This window comes from Magallana gigas, chromosome 5 (genome assembly GCF_963853765.1).
Source record: "Magallana gigas chromosome 5, xbMagGiga1.1, whole genome shotgun sequence".
NCBI classification, from domain to species: Eukaryota; Metazoa; Mollusca; class Bivalvia; order Ostreida; family Ostreidae; genus Magallana; species Magallana gigas.
The window spans coordinates 4292501-4310671 of NC_088857.1; the positions used below are offsets into that span (position 1 = coordinate 4292501).

The 18171-nt window shown below is 33.4% G+C and overlaps 2 long non-coding RNA genes across 5 annotated transcripts in view; one reads left to right on the forward strand and one right to left on the reverse strand.

Annotated features, from left to right (window-relative positions):
• LOC117691994 (uncharacterized) overlaps window positions 1–16671 on the reverse strand; it is a 41894-nt gene extending 25223 nt beyond the window's left edge. Inside the window, exons 1-2 of one of the 4 annotated variants that reach the window (XR_010714170.1) lie at window positions 16575–16671; window positions 4146–4245 (exon numbers count right to left, since the gene is read on the reverse strand). This is a non-coding gene — a long non-coding RNA (uncharacterized lncRNA). Of the gene's footprint in view, window positions 1–4145; window positions 4246–5924; window positions 6212–15890; window positions 16297–16574 lie in introns of those variants that run through there. The other 3 variants (XR_010714169.1, XR_004603641.2, XR_004603574.2) reach the window with 3 other exon arrangements.
• On the forward strand, window positions 3380–5117 carry LOC117692288 (uncharacterized). The gene is made up of 3 exons (XR_004603777.2): window positions 3380–3548; window positions 4053–4195; window positions 4816–5117. It is a non-coding gene; the product is annotated as an uncharacterized lncRNA (long non-coding RNA).
• Window positions 16672–18171: the final 1500 nt, after the last annotated feature.

Here is an 18171-nt window from a genome sequence, read left to right on the forward strand (position 1 = left end):
TTCATTTTTATGCATTTATTTATATTTATTTATAACTTAATTCGTAAAAATTCAAATTTCAAGTATAATAATAGTGTACATGCGATTCAAGATTTGAATAAGTTCTAATAAATTATAATAAATCCATATTGAATACGACTCTGTGTGAGAGAAAGAGGGGTACGGAAAAAAAGTTAGAAAAAGAGAAAGAAATGGATAAAAAGAAAAAGAGAAGGCTAGGTCACGGGGTGGTGGATGAAATATTTGCCGTAGGTTGATGCAAAATGCACGTGCCAAAACTCATTAGACACTTTATTTTACAGACACAACGATGAGCAATGGATACGTTACTGATGAGAGAAGCTAAAACACAAGCTAAAACAAGAGTGATGCGTTCCCTTATTTTCTATATATATATAAACTTTCTTGAATTTACTGGGTACAGTTTACAGATAACAAACGCTTATAAAAACATGGAAGAGTCTAGCCCGTATATCTTGTCTAATAAGAAGTTTTGAACGAGCTACCGAACTAGCTGGAATATCTGTCAATTCAGGAATAAAATAAAATGAAACTAATTTGTCACCTAACTTGTTCAGTCATTCATAAATAGTTCTGGTAGTAGTTTTTTTTTTGCTCTTTCCGCAAATTACGAGCTAAAGACCAAATTTACGGCGTTTGGCAGTAGACCCAAACCCAGAGCCATAAAACTAAGAGAATTGCTCGAAACAGATGCCAGCCTGTCACCCTATCTATTTTAATAAGCTTATGCATTGTGATTTATATGCAGATTATTGAAACAAGGCTTGAGTGGAGGAGTTTCCCTGGGCTATTTACCATTTTATTTTGCATAAAAAAGTAAACAACAAAAAGGCAGGTAAAAATATAATTTAAAACAAAATTTAAAAACAGTTTTTTTTCTCTGTTTCACTCTTTTGTCAAAAGATTTATTTGCACTGCTTGTTGATGACATTAATGACTTTTCAAATCACCGCGTTTTTATTATTTCAAAGTTTTAACGTTAATGTAGTGACTTTTTATATACTTAACTATTTAATTATTTTAGCTTTCACAAGTAAATCACAAGAAAAAGATTCCATTTAAAAGTGTGAATTTAGCCTCGCCTTTAGCAGTTAAACCGCTATTAAATGCCGATACCTGGTTAAGTTGTAGATCTGACCCGAGATAATCTTGTAAACAAGGCAGCCGAAAAAGACCTATCAATACTCTATCGGACCACTAATCTGTAAACATGTGTAAGGTACATAGATAAAAGTGTACTTATTTAGCGATCAATCGAAGAACACCTTGTTTAACTTATCTAATGTTCTTCTAGAATTAATTATTATTAGAGTCTCCGATATTCCGTTTTTGCCATTAGCAATCGCATTACAGGCATTAGTTTAATAATATATAAAATGTACATGTTAAATTGTACCTCCGTTTTATCTTTATGTACATAAAATCAATTTAATCGGTGTTGTTCAGAATGCTTATTAAATCATTATCAAAATTGCAAATGTTTCGGCAAATCAAAAAGAAACAAAAATATATCCTAAAACAAATTGGGATAACTATCGAGTTCAAAGGTGTCTTTATGTAAAATTTGAATTTGTGAGAATCGAAACTTTTACAATTTTTTTTTTAAGAATTTAATTTTTTTTTAAACAATAACAATAACTTGTGACATTTTCATTTCAAAATGGAATAAAACAAACACTACCATTTGTATTTTAGCAATTACATTAAAGTACATTTTACAGTTTAAAACCTTTTTACTTTAGATAAGTATTTCATGAGAAGAATAAGTAAATCATCTGACGCTTAATATGGTAGGAAGCCAACCTTATGAATACTTCGGATGCTCTTTAGATGCAGTCTGTATATCATATATAAATAAGGAACCTTTCCTCCCACTGTAACAATATAGGCTTTAGTCACGAAACCTGCACTCATACATAGAAAAATGATTTAAACAATATCAGGCAACGTTATAGGAACAAAACCCATAAGAACTACATGTAGTCAAAGAATCTTCACGCATTTCCTGAGAGACAGAGAGAGAGAGAGAGAGAGAGAGAGAGAGAGAGAGAGAGAGAGAGAGAGAGAAGAATGTAAGTTAAACAGCCAATAGTCCCCTTCAATTTCGTTATACACATAGAAAGAAGATTGAAATGGTTGAAATAATTCAATTTTGATATGATCTCACAATTTTCAGGAATTCTATATATGAATCAAATTAAAAGAAATAACAATTCGGCCAACTCAAGAGATATGTGTACAGCTTTACGTGACAATCAGACAGACATCAGCAGCATGATCCAAAGTCTTGTGAACCCTCAGAAACGAGCTGTGTTACCGGCTACACTCGCTCGGTTCTACAGGGTAAAAAAGACATGGCTTTTACGAGTATGGATGATCGGCACCGCAACAAGCAGTACAGCAGCAAAACCTGATACAGCAACCCTTTGCAAATTACCAAAAAACCAGCAACGTGCAACACAGAAAGTCATCAACAGGCACAGTAAACAAGGAAAATATATAAACATTCATAGGGTAATACCAGCGAAATGGAAGTCAACGCGAGATATGTTTATTCTATCAAACAGCAACCCAGCACAGCAACATGGTTACAAGTAATTACAAACAACACACGACAAAACAATCCATCAGCAACAAAACATTTAAAAAAAACAACAGTATAAAACACAACAATACAACAAAGTCATAAGCCAACAAAGGTCAATAATGATAATCTATTTAAACAAGCACACCAATCATAAACAACAAGTTCATGGCCAGTTATCACCCGTGATCGATCCTAATCTAATTCCATCGTATCATCGCCATTAACCTGCCGCCTTTTGATTTAGTTTTAATACACCTAGTCATTTTTAATTAACCTTGGGTTTAAAGACTTTCACGCGTCCTGAATTACTAAAATAAAGGACCTATTTTTTCAAGAACTCCTTATTCTGAAAATTCCACGTATCAAAACATTGCGTGAGATATATACATAAAATGAATGTGACTAACCCTATATTATTTTAATAACAGATTTAATGAAAATGATTGATGAATATTTAAAACAGGAATATTATTTTTAAAACGATTCAACGATATCAATAATATCGGTTCATGTTAAATTAACACTAGAGAAACTAAAGAAATGAAGGGTATAAAAAATCTAGAATTGCAAAATGTAAAATAAACAACAAATAGTCCAAGAAAATTTAATTAAGCCTTTAGACATATCGCCCCTCTGTATTTTGCAAAGTATTCAGTGTAGTCTACGAAAGAGAATTGCAAATCCGTTTTTGAATCTTTACCAGGAAATGCAATATCACGTGACTTATCTACGTCAAGAGGTTAAGTGTCAACTGTCCATACCATGGCAACATGAATATAATATGCACCTGCAAGTTCACATACGAAGCAAGGCGCAAAGTACGGCGCAGAGATTGGTACATGCGGCTCCAAGGTGTTGGCGGATCAACCTCCCCGGGGCACGGGAACCCAGTGTTTCGTGTGTTCTAGGATTTTGAAAAATAACATAGCTTCAAGGCTTGGTATTTACTTTCTTCAAATTTTTCAAATTATGAAAAAAATGTTTGTTCCAAGGCCAGCTTTAAAACTACACATTATAGCATACGGTCTAAGTAACGGAAATGTCTATAAGTAATGTTAAACTTAAGGTGACACGAATATTGTTTCATGAACATATGGTAAGCTTTGCACTTGACTCTCTCTCTCTCTCTCTCTCTCTCTCTCTCTCTCTCTCTCTCTGTGGCTTCTGTTTAACGTGAAAAATCATAAGAAAATTAACGCGTTTTTTAACATACATGAACTGATCATTCAAGTAATTCTTAAAGAAGACACGCTATATCTTCTTTTATATCATATATAATATTATTTTTTATATCACTAATTTATATCTAATTATATTTTATATCATTTGCATACATGTATATATTATTATGTTTTTCTTATATATTAAAACAGTTTAAAACGGTGTTTTTTCATATAGCTAACACTATAAACTTCGGTTGAATATCAAGACTCTATTCATTTAGACGCGGAAGCAGGTGGGACGAGGAATTCATGAACACGACATGACTTGTTGTATAGGAGGGACCCAGCTTGCTCCCCCATTGTCAATGACATACCTGAATCTAGGAGACGTCATAAAACAGCCAAAGCTAGGCCGCATCAGAAGGTACCCTCTCCGTAGATGTTTAAACCAGGCGAAAAGAGTGACACCTAAAACTGAGATAAAAAATTTCAATGATTTCCCAAATCAACAAGTTAACCTTGAATATGCTTTTCTTTGATTTTAAATTCTTCATGAAGTCATTGAGAGAGAGAGAGAGAGAGAGAGAGAGAGAGAGAGAGAGAGAGAGAGAGAGAGAGATTAATTTGTAATCTAACATTCATAAATATATTGGTATAAAGGTTCTACTTTTCATAAATCTATATATACGAGAACACAGTCTACCTTAGTTCAAAAGCATTTCATTTTTATTTCACCCCACTGACTTGCATGCTCGAATAGTACTGCTAAATAAGACTGATGATCATGCGAAAAACTATATCCATATAAATACAAAATACTCTTTAGATAGTTTTAGTTCTAAATCAATTGTTTAAATTTTTCTTTAAATGATAAATTTAAAAAATTCAAAAACCTTTTGAATATTCTATGTTTGCAATCGTTACATAAACCCAACAGTTATTGATTAATGACACATCATTTATGCAACTTGTGTCTCTATATTTGGAATCATGTAATGTCATTTCAATGTAAAAAAGCATTTAATGTCTTGTTCCCTGTTCAAGGACCTTGAAGAATACGAGGACCACGCCCCACCATCCTCCAATGGCCGACCAGGGACCGTGGGTCGATAACCCGAGCTGCCCCCTCCCGACAGACCTTATGGCCGGACATCCACGTGTGTGGCACCCACTGGACTCATACTTGTAATATATACGACACACGAGGGCATGTGTTATCTAAAGTCACGATTTTGACCGGTCCCCCCGATGTCGCTCTTCATTAAATATACCCCGAGAATTCACAGACAGAACTTCGTGTTAAAAATGAAAAAACATTAAATGCAAAATTATGGTTTTATCTTTGTTTTTTTTAAGTGTTTAAGGTTTTTTTAAATTTTTTTTTATTTATTTCAGGTGTTTATAATATAATTTTTCTCTCAGTTTTTATTAGGATACATCTAAATGATTAAAAAAATTACTATTTTAAAAAGAATAAATAAACATTGTTTATTTTTTCCTGCATGTTGTAAAGCTATCTTTAATAATGTAATGTAATAATTGCGTTTTTCTATTTGTGAGTAATGTATTAATTTATCAATTTCTTTAATGTCGTTTATCCATTTTTTGTTATCTTCCATAATAAGCTCTTAGAAAAATGATAATTAGATATCTCAATGTGAATTTGTTTGAAATTACCAAAATAATATTTGATTATTCTACAACACAATTTAAAGTAAGGAATGAATAATTCGCTATCTAAGCTAGTTCTAATTCTTAAAACTAATAAATCTGACAATTCATTCATGCATATGTTTGCTCTTCGGTATTGATGAAACATAAAATAAAATAAAAATATTCTAATTCTGAAATAAATGAAGAAAGTAAATATATTTTAATATTAAAGGAGAATCCGAGATAAACCCCCGACATTATTTGATGAACACCAGCTTAAGATGTTAACAACCACAGAAAATGGTCTTGTGTGGCTAATCGGACTGCGAGGGCGGCCAATGGCATACTCTTTTGTCCGGGACATTTATTTTGAGTTTTTAGGCGAAATGTTTTCATTTGCCACTCCCCCCAGCAGCGATTTTCAATTTAAGTCGTCATCACGGTAAAAAAGAGAAAGACGTACAGTCGACTTCTCTTTGAATTAACTGAAAGCAACAAACCTGTGTAAAAATAGATTTTTTCGGAAACAGTCTGTGATGTTTTTCCTGAATAGGCGATGATAGTTAATCCGCCATTTTGGAATAAAAAAGTAGTTCCGGCCTTGTAGGCCCATGAGCTATAGCATACGACACACTACCATTACCCAATCCCAAGACTTAGGTCTATCGAAGAATGGCTTCTGGCATAAACTTCAAATGTTTTGTCAGCACCCTAGGCCTAAAAGGACCAAAACACAAAGTCCTTAGAATGCAGATATCTGCATTTTCTGTATATCCAGCGGTTACAAGAGTAAGAATGAACAATTTACGGTCTCCAGCCCCCATTTTATCATGTTTTTTTGGCAGATTTATAATACTACTTTTCATGAAATATTTATGATTTTACAGCAGAAAATATTTATTGATACTTGACCATTTGCCTGGGTTGGGTTTAATAGTAAAGAGCACCGACATGACCGTGCAAGCTCTTCAGTTTTAAATAAGTTTTAAAAAATTGGAAACTTTTCATTGCCCGGATTTGGATTAAAAAATGTGCATTTATTACCCAAAGGTAACCTTATCTCTTTTATGTGTAAACATTGTTTTTAACTTCTTAGAGTTATTTTCGTGACTTCCAAAAACTACAGGTAACATCAGACCTTTACCTCTAAACTGACTAAAGGAATTGGGAGTTGGAATAGCTATTAATTTTCACCCTAGCTTTTGTGTGGTCCCCCCAGCGGAGATACCCGCCACAATGGACACTGTATTCGGTTACTTGCTCCATATTTTCTGATAAATATTGCCTTAAACCAACATTTAATCAGCCAGAATTTTCACAGAGAAAATGAGTTTTTAAACGACAGTTTAAAATGAATAATGTTTTTCCCTGTTTAGAATACCCCACTCTGAAATACTTTTAGATTATATTCAGAGTACTGATGGATAATTAACTCTACATATGGATGTTGACTACATATAGGTTTTCACTTTTTTCTGCCTTGATGAAATTCAAACAAACTTACTAACGAGCTAATGTATAGACATTTATTGTACCACAATATGTCTAAAATTACAGAAAGTGATAAGTTTGAGGGTTTATTACTGAAACCACTGACAGATCATTGATCCTTGTTAACAAGAATAATTCAAACTAATTTTATAAATATTGAGTTGTAAACATTAATGTCCCTAAAAGAAGTGTAACTCTCAATCTTATAGCTATTTACTTTGCAGTATCATTTAATACGACAATAATATCAACATAAAATGGCATGTTCACTTTCTGTATCACCTCTCATTTCTCGTCAGATTTTAAAAATAAAAACTTCCATTGCTTTTATCTCATTCCTCCCTTCTTTGGAGCCGGGCAAAGATACCATCATTTTTATAAAACTCGTGTCAGTATTTTTATGGTTTTCAGCGACAGGAGAGTTCTAATATTTCCGAAAGCCCCCGATCTCCCAATCTTTTCTTGGCACTTTGATGTTCCGAGTATTATTTATGGACTTCAGCAGGTTTTAAGAATGATTACAAGCCATTCTTGAATTTCTCACGCAGGGTTGAAAATCGAGGGTGGATATACAAAAAGAATAAGCATATATCCAAAAAAAGTTTTAAAGAAATATTTTCTATTATCATAATTTTGTTTATTATCAAATAAGTGACTTATTTTAATCCAATATAACTATTTTGAATTTCTAAATACGATAAAAACCTTGCTTTTCATTCAATACGGACTACTTTCAGCTCAACGCGTAATAACTTCTACATAAACATCAGCCGACCAATCAGTAATCAGATAAGTTCTACACAGTGTTGATACTGGCGTTATTTAGGCCAAGATCGAAAGGCGAATTGTATTTTGAAAATGCCTCATTGATAAAATCTTCATAAAATGTGGTAATTAGGTATAAATGCCAGTATAGATTTCAGAACCTATAAAACGAAATAAAAGAAACTCGGATAACAAACAGCGATAGAATTTGACTGCAATTAGCTCGTGTTTTCGTACTGTTATTGATTATTTACAAAACATTATTTGACCTTATTTCCTTGCTTTAATTCATGCAGGTACTTAGCGAGTTAAAAATACAACTCAATACATCATGCAAAAGTGGTTTTTTATTTAGTATTACCCTCGACTTCAAAGTAACAATTCATTTACATGCAAAATCGTTCGCAATTTCGTACAAATTTTAAAAAGATTTATCTAACACTGTGTTAAATATTTCTTGCATGCTATTTTTTTTTTAAAAAAATACCTTTTATACTTATTTTTAATGTTCGTACTTTTAAGAGCAATTTTTTGATTATTGTCGCATCTTACTGTACAAAATATTTTATTTTTAAACTGTTTTAGTTATTCCTTTGATGAAAATAATGTATTAAAAATATATTTATAAATTTTCGAGTTTTATTTATTAAAAAAAAAATTGGTTCGTTTGAAATAAATTTTTTTATGTGTTCATTTATTTATTTATTCTTTTATTCATTTAACGCAATTATTTATTTAATAAAAAAGATAAATATATGCAAATGAATGTATATTTCTATTGATTCATTATTCATAATTTATTTTTTATTTTGAATTATATTTTATCATTTGATTCATTTCCAGTTTATCAAAAAGTTTGCTATTTTAGTACTAAAAATAAAAAAAAAACAAAAGAAAATTTGCAATCTATAATTTTTTTTTTTTTACATTTTCATGCATATAAAGAAGTTACAAGCTTCAAATATGAATATATTTAAATTATTATTTTTCCCCTAAAGTATTTACATTTTGTTATGTATAATATAATTGTAAAATATAAATACTTTTAATAAATATAAAAAAAATTATATTCCTTTCTCTAAGTCGAAAAAAATAAAGAAATGATTCTATATCCTTAAAGAAAAGAAAAAAAGCAGAAAAGAATTTTCTATAATTTCCTTTGAGAATATATCACTGAGGAAAGCAGAAATATTTAATAAAGAAAACAAAGAAATGAATCAGGAGCCGTGATAGCGATTCTCCATTTGAAGTGACTTATTTATTGATCCACTGCCCAGATTTCTCAAGCAGATTGGGCTTCCTTGGTTCCGTGCAGCCACCCTGCCGAATGTATCACTCTACACCTTCCGCGGATTCCTGCCAGCTTTTTTAATTTGTTTGCATAAAGTCAATACTGTTGATGTACATCGGTTCCCTGGCTTCGCCAGAATTTGATTTCTAGGGGTTCTGGTCCGATATTAAATTTTGTCAGATGGAACACAATTTTATTCTGCTTTTATTTCTTCCCCATATTCGTTGCTATTTATATTCTCTATATATTTTTTTCAATATATTGTTAAAATTTCTAGTCATATAAATTAAGATTTTGATTCTACAGTTTTACTAACGCTTTTTAATTTTTAAAATATATGAATTGCAAGAACATTTAAAAAATATTGCAGTATTTTTTAATATTCACATCTCTTTAAATAATTATTAATGATAATAAATATATTTCTGTATTTTCTACGCAAAAAGGTGGTAAATAAAGTGTCCTGGCAAAACAAGTATTATTTTACTATTACAATAAATTCTTGATCCAACAAAAGTCTAGAAAAATTACTTTGTGTTCGGACACCGCGGAGACCAACCGCTAAGATACCACGAAATATCATCATAAAAATCAACAAACTGAAATGTAACGATAAATAATAAAATATCTGCGATACTTCATCATATGACCACCATGCTACAGAAAGAAAATGGACGACGTGTCACAACCCGGCATTGTTAATCAAAATCGTCGGACACTTAGTGACCAGTGTACGGATTGACCCCACAGTCCATCAGTACGCGTCCCCGGCCACCAAGGAGTGCAAAAATAACCCAGCTCCTCCACCAATCCGACGGCAGGAATTAGAGTTGTTCTTTTCACTTGTATTTTTCAGCAAATTTGTGAATATTCTTAAACGTTTTTCTTTGTAGATAGGAAACGGTTGTAAAGGATAAAACTGAGTTGGATAAACATGGACCGTAGGACGACTTTATTACCAGTTTGTGTTATTTCTATCAGTGGTGATTTAGGTCACAGTATAATTGTAACATCAAAGGAAGCCGCTGTCATGCTCCCTGTTAATATGACGGATCACGCTTATATTATTGCGAAGGTGTTAGACACTAAGTTACCTCCCCTTGTCAACTACTGCGACAGTTTTGTAAGGTCATCTCTGATTGGTTACTGCTTCATGAGTAATAATCCTTATCTTAAATAGCAAAAAATATATTTTTTTTTCTAAATTCCATTTTCCAAGTTTCTTTTATTTTTATCATGCTGCTTTATTGTTCTAGTATATTCAAATTTATTTTTCCTCATAACTCTATCATTTCAGTTAAAAACAAAAATAAAAAACAAAACCAAGCGATGACACTACATTCCAAAAGAGAAAGTTATCTGCAACAATACCAAAGTTAACACCATTACGCTCAAGGACTTTAGACAGGGCAAGTAGAATTATCAGGAGTGATAACTCCTCCAGTGCAAACGTTATCAGAAGCAATAGAGATGGATTTATCGATTCAAAACATTTAGAAATGCTTATATTGCAATTGCAAATCTACACAATAAAATCAAAACGGTTTTCGAACATCACTAGGAGGTAGTTATTAAGGGGCACTTGCCGTGATAAAGTGACACTGAATATAGACAAGATAAAAAAAATGACTGCTGAATGAAGAATCTAAATAATAAATCATCGGAAGGAATTCTAATGTGTGTCACTTTGTCAAACAGACATTCAAGAGAAATCATCATTTCTCGGAGAACAAAAGTGCACCGCATTATATAATGAGAAAGATACTTTTGTCCTCAAAGAGGGCAACAAAATGCTTGATGTTTTACCTTAAGTTAGATATGAAAAAAAATTGATGATCATGATTTTCATTTTATTATGCCAGTTTATTTCCTATTAAAGGTATGATTTATAGCATTTATATGCATGTGAAGCAAGTCATTATCGTTAAAGTACCAGAGACCCTTGATTCTGCAGAGTAATGCAAACACCGAAATTAACTTAATGCACTGGTTGCCAAAAAAAAAAAATAGTTCTTAAAAATCGTGTGTGATAAATGATTATCTATATATATGGAAGCAGGCAACTAATTATCAATCGTGGTTTGAATATCTTCAATATTTCTGAATACTAGTATTCAAATTTGACGATTACGTACACATGTATTTGATTTAAAAAATTATTTCTGTTGTCTAACTCGATATGTATGACAAATTTACTTCATGTTATTTTAAGTACTAAAAAGATATAAAAACAAATGAAACGGATATCAAATTATAAATTGATATCAGTTTGTAATTTTACACGTAATTTGTCACAATAAAATAGTTTTGGAATTCTTATAATTAAGATCGGCCTTTATTCAGTATTTGAGGAAGTTTACTTTACTGATACCGCCGTAAACTGTCCAATGTATAATGACCACTCAATGCGTCTCTAAACATCATCAAAAGTTTGTGTCACAATCTAAATGCATCTATCTAAAAATGTGTCTCCCCTCTTCAAAACAAACATTACCATGAAGGCCAATCTATAAATGTGTATTACATATAAAACATCACGGGGACCACACAAACTTACACCCCAATGCAGCAGTGCCATCACATACAGACACTAATAATCAATTAAGTCATCATAAACATATTATTGAATAAGAATATAATCAAACTGACATCACAATGATTTTCTTTAACACTCTACAGCAATCCCAAGAAGATAATGTTGCCAAAAAAAAGCAAAAAAAAACCCGAAACCCCTTTCAGATTTTTACACACCCACATACTTATTACAAACGTCACCCGATGACATCAAATGGAAAATTGTGACACAACAATCAGAAGTTACTGGAAGACAACTAGAATAATATGCATACCGCTAACAAACTAATCCACCACATAGTGGCAGAAATACGTGCCACATAGTGGCCGTTATATCACAAATATATCAGGAGAATAACTGTGTGTCTGAATACTAAACTCACTCCGCGATTCAATATCAATTCACATCCAACTTCTACCACATTCATGTCTTAAAAGACTAGTATAAAACCACTGACAACCGTGTATTTAGATTCTGATATAAGACTGGCTAGTGACACCACAGACAGTGTGCGTTTAAAACACTAGCTTGTCAAAACACCAACTGATACCACTGAAATTCTACCGTACAGTAACATTATAGCTTATGACACCACACACTCACACCACTGAAATCTACCAAACATTTATATAACACTAGTCTATGCCCCCACAAGCTAAAACCATTGAAGTATTAAGTAGGTTACCACAAATATATTCACTGAAATATTGCAATCATGAAATAACAAACTTCTTTCACCACATACTCCACTTATTGAGTAAACAAAATGATAAACTTGTGTTACTAAAATCTGACACCACTAAATTTTGGTACATTATAAAACATCCTTGTGTTACCACAGTCCTGACACCACTAAATTTCCGTACACTATTGAACAGCCTTGTGTCACCACAAACTGACACCACTAAATTTTGGCACACTATAAAACAGTCCTGTGTAATCACAGTCTAATACCACGGAAATCTACCGTACAGTACATTTGTTTGTGTCATAACAAACTGACGTCACTGGAATCTAAGGTATTTTAACTTAAACATGTTTCACCACAAATTGACACCACTAAAATATTACATACGCTGGCATAATTGACTGACATCATTAAATAATTGCGTACACTGACGGCTGCTTGTGTTTCAACGAACTGCCAACACATAACTATATAAACCTATACACCGAAGTTCGACACAACTATTGTTAATACCAATGTAACCTTGTCACACCTAAACATGTCATTAGTAAAGTATTGAAAACACTAACACCAGCTTATGTCACCACAAGCTGACAGTCAGACACCATTTAAATGTTGTTCTCACAAACGCATGTTTGTGTCATCTCGGTCTGATAAGGATTATAATTAGCGAACACAAACGTCACATACATGTACATGTACCTATACGGTGTCCACAGTAATGTTTTGTGCTCAGACATAAGTGCCAACTCAAAGTGACACCATTTCAACCATTTTAATGCTGTATATTTTAACACATTATTGTGCCTCCACAGCCTGACACCACTCAACTGTTTTATAGACTAACATAAGCTTGAACCACCACAGCCTGACATCACTTAATTGTTGTGTACATACACTAACATAAGCTTTAATCACAAAAGCCTGGCACCACTTAACAACCTGACGCCACCTAGATGTTGTATACACGAAAATAAATCAAATGTATCACCACAGCCTGACACCACTTAACTGTTGTTTATAGTAACACAAGGTTGTGTCATCAAAGCCTGACATCACTTACCTGTTGTATACACTAACATAAGACTGTGTCACCACAGCCTAACACCACTAAACTGTTGCATACACTAATACAAGCTTGTGTCATCAAAGCCTGACATCACTTAACTGTTTTTTACACTTAAACAAGCTTGTGTCACCACAGCCTGACATCACTTAACTGTTGTATACACTTACATAAGACTGTGTCACCACAGCCTACACCACTAAACTGTTGCATACACTAATACCAGCTTTTGTCACCACAGCCTGACACCACTTAACTGTTGTTTACATTAACACAAGCTTGTGTCACCACAGCCCGACACCACTTAACTGTTGTATACAATAACACAAGCTTGTGTCACCACAGCCTGACATCCCTTTACTGTTGTATACAATAACACAAGCTTGTGTCACCACAGCCTGACATCCCTTTACTGTTGTATACAATAACACAAGCTTGTTTCACCACAGCCTGACATCCCTTTACTGTTGTATACACGAATAAAGCTTGCGTCACCACAACCTGACACCACTTCACCGCTGTATACACTAACACAAGCTTGTGTAACGACAGCCTGACACAAACTGATATTGCTGTAATAATGCGTACACTAAAACTACTGACACCATCCAAATATTGCTTACACGACTCAAGCTTGTGTCACCACGACCTGGCAATCCTAAAATGATTCGTTTCGCATTACTCATTACCGTTCAAAGTATGATTGTTTCACATCATACAGCAGCCTATCTCTACAATTCTTCATTTTCACAGAGCAGGTTTTCATATACATTTCGTTCAGAAAAGTGTAACTTTTTAGCCGACTTTCACTATTATGTGTAACTTGTTATGTCACCAACAACAGACAAAGTAACAAGAGACAAGGTACAAATGTTAGGAACAGTGTAATACCACATATACCCCTCGATATTTAACAAAACTTACAACGAGTAGATATAAGCTTCGCCTCCAAAATGGTCCTGTGTTCAACGGATTCCTGTGCAGAGAGGAATTTCTTTGTATTGTTTCTCCACTCATCGATTGAATGTGTCCCCGTACTAAAGCACAATTACTCGTCTAACACAGAACGTAGACCCGATAACTCGTCGCAGAAAGGATGAAAATAACAACAGTTCAAGTTTCAAAATTAATATCATCTAATGCAGTTTTGCCTTCCTTGTATATGAAACGTACACAAATCTACTTTTTCCCCTCAGAAAAATAAGGCCTGTTGATTCCACCTCTACATTGTTATAAACTAATGCTTCTCATTTTTGTTTAATAAAAAAACCCGGTTGTTATATCCTACAAATGCAAACAAGTAGTATTTCACCCCCTCAAGACCCAATGTCGACCAGAAACAATGGATCAAGCACAGAGAGCTGTAATCGCTTTACACGGGTTTGTATTGCAATTGACTGCAGTCACGATAGTGTCTTGTGTTTGAGTAATGTACCTTAAATATCGCACACAATTCAAACCAGGTATGTATGGCGATCAAGTTTTCAACAGAATAAAACTGTATAAAGGCTTTTCTCCCCCCAGGAAAGTTTGTATAATACCCATCAGCAGATGGAAGTTGAGCTTTGATCTTAGACCTTGATAAAGGCAATCGTTGGCCTGTTACTATTTAAAGAACTCAATTTTAGTAAAAACACCGTCAAAAACGCACAATTTGTATTCTAAAAACTGTTCGATTTGTTACTATTACAACATTATGATAGGTGGGTATGTGTGTGCGTTATGATAGGTGGGTATATGTGTGTGCGTTGTTGTGTTTAACATCACTCTTTATACATAGTATTCGATAAAAAGCCGAACTACTTCCTTATCGTACAAATACTGATATCTGCCATTAAAATCCCCTCCCGTAAAGATATGGACCCTGGAAATGAGTTTTATTGCTCCTTTCCATGTCACAATGTCATTGAACGCCCCTAAGTAAAGTCTTGTCAATATTTACCGACCGGGCTTTTCCTTTTTAAAACTTTATTACCTCTTAAATCATGCATCTTCTGAGTACACTATATAACGTTAAAACTTACAACAGATATGGAGTTGGGGGGAAACATTTCCTATCCTTTGTTTTATGGAGACCATATAAAAATAAAAATAAAAACTTACTTGTTATGTGGCTAGAGGCCTTACATTTTCCGAGAAGTCTACTCACTTCTACTACACACATCGATTTAAATTCAGATCTTCGTCAGTCATGTAATCGATATGAACCATTTGATATTCGCGCCATATTGTGTACGTGTTACGTCATCTGTGACGACGAGAACTGATATTGCCGGGCAAAAGAGCGATGCAAAAATCGTGCATTGCGTGAGATAGAGCTTATTATCACAATGTCTACAGAAAAGCTTTTTTATAATTGCTTTAAAAGAGCACACATTTCAAATGAAACTCATGGTTGTTATATGTAATCACTATTGAGTTTTGTTCTCCTTCCGGTTCAAGACTACTCAGACAGATAAGACGGATATCAAGACTATTAATAATATCGTCTTGTCATTAGGGACTATTGACTTCAATCTCATCACATTCGTGTTTATCATGTAGATAGACACAACTGATTGTGCTGGGATTTAGGTGTGCATGTACTTACTGAAGATATCCTGACACGCTGTCCCGGTTGCACAGAGGGATTAGCGTTAATCCAAATGTATATATTCCATATTGACACAAAAAATTAAACGAAGAGGGAAATATAACATCCTCCTTCAAAAGACACAAACTGTCTGCAGCGCTACCCCGGTCACGTGGTTATTAGCAGAACCAATTAAAACATCCTTTATGGGTCTTCGCGGCTGCTTCCAAAGGCCATTAATTTATCTGCGACGGGTAATATTACAGGACAGGAACATTAAACTGAAGATTTAGCGAGATGAAGTAAAAACTGAATTATACATTCGTTCATTTAAGCTGTGGATATGGTATTTGTGAAATATTTGTAAGTCGTAAAGTTGTTCATTGATTTGATATATAGAGCCATAAAGGATGCTACAGCAAAAGCATGTACCGCGCCCCGAAGCTGAAAAACTACAGGCGAAACTTAGCAGGGTTTAATGTACAACTAAGCCTGGGTTATAAAAAGGATATAATAAATAATTTATAGACACCGATCAAATTAACTGATCGAACAAAGAATGAAACGTTTATTGTTAAAAATTGATAAGAAACACGAGATGTATTCGGATTAGAGTCTGAAATTTTATCCAACAGAGCAAACCGTTCCCATTATGATGTAAGGAACAGTTCGATTTTTTTATGATTTAGAAAAGGGACTTACCTTTTGTTGCCTGTATATTCAACATCCTCGCTGGGATCTACTCCGCCCGAACTCCTCAATGTCTCCCTGCATTTACGGCGCCTATCTTCGATTCTGGTCCGTATTTGATTGTGTCAAGTTTTTATTAATGTAATAAAATTGTCAAGAACTGAATTATTCGTGTTTGCTCTGGGTACCTCTTGGGTTGAATTTACAGGTTGAAATTCGTGGGAAATACAACGATTTGTCTGCATGTACATATTTCACTTTTTATGGTATACTTTAAGCATTTTTATAAATACAAAATATATGATGTTTTATGATATATATCGCCTTTAAATAATGAATGAACGAAGCTCATCGTCAAAAGCGTTCTTCATACAGTGTTCGTAAATTTCTAGATTTATCGGCAGCCATGTTCCACGGACGCGGTCAGACCGATCCCGACAGTTTTACACTTGTTTTATTGGCGATGTTCAATATCTGCCAAAGTGGAAAATTTGAAAAATTCAGACTTCCTTCTACCCATTAGAGCCCCCCCCCCCCTTTTTTTTTATACTCTCTGGAACCTTCTAATTCATATCAGTACAGAAAAATTATTATCATTTTAGATTTTTACTTATTTACTTTCTTTTTTGGGGGGGGGGATTGTTGTTGTTGTTGTTGTTTTTATTTTAGATTTTTCTTTCGATTTTTGTTTGTATGATTTTGCAATAATGTATTCAGCTATTTATTCCTGATTTTGTTTTATTTACTTTATTGACCAAAAGAAGCTCTGTTGTTCATTGAAACATAATGCAAACAATATTTTCAAACAAATTGCAAACTGAAACATGAAATATGTACATGTAGAAGATTTGATAGCCCAAAAGTTTGCTTCGTGTAACAAAAAAGAAGCAGACAAACGAATAAAGTAGACTTTCCTCTCGTTGATATCGTGCAAATATCCATGTTTGCATGGGTGCGCTTGCTTGAGCACCTATGTATTAACAGCACTACTTATTATACAACAATCAGCTGCCGTACATAACAATTAAAATTGAAATATACTGATTCATGTATTGTACACAGATATATTTTAGACAACAAAGCATTTACCAATAACACTTGCTTATTCAGCATCAACCTTTGTTCATGTAAACTGGTGTTGCAAACTCAAAATAGAAATATTCTCTAACTGTCGGATCTTTTTAGGAAGTTACATAAGGTTGGTTTTTTCTTGGCTATTGTTCCTTATCTATTTCCATCCAACTTTTGGAGGAAAAACAAAATGTACAGACAACCCCCGTAGTTAGTACAACCGTTTTACAATCTTATTTTTGCTTTGCATGTATGTTATGTAATTTCCCTGGTATTGGAAATGAGTCATACAAAAAACCCTCATCTTTAATTACCTAATGTAATCAGTCGACTGCATTTATATAACGGATTTTATACCTTGAAATTTGAGAATTAACAAAGTTATATAAACGCCAACTGTGCACGATTAACGGTAATAAAATATCATGGAGAATAAACTGATATTTGAAATAAAAGCAAAGAAGAGTTGATTGAGAGGCTTAAAGATGTGATATGTTCTGTATACCTGTCTTAATTGGCAAGGTTTTATTTCGAAAAT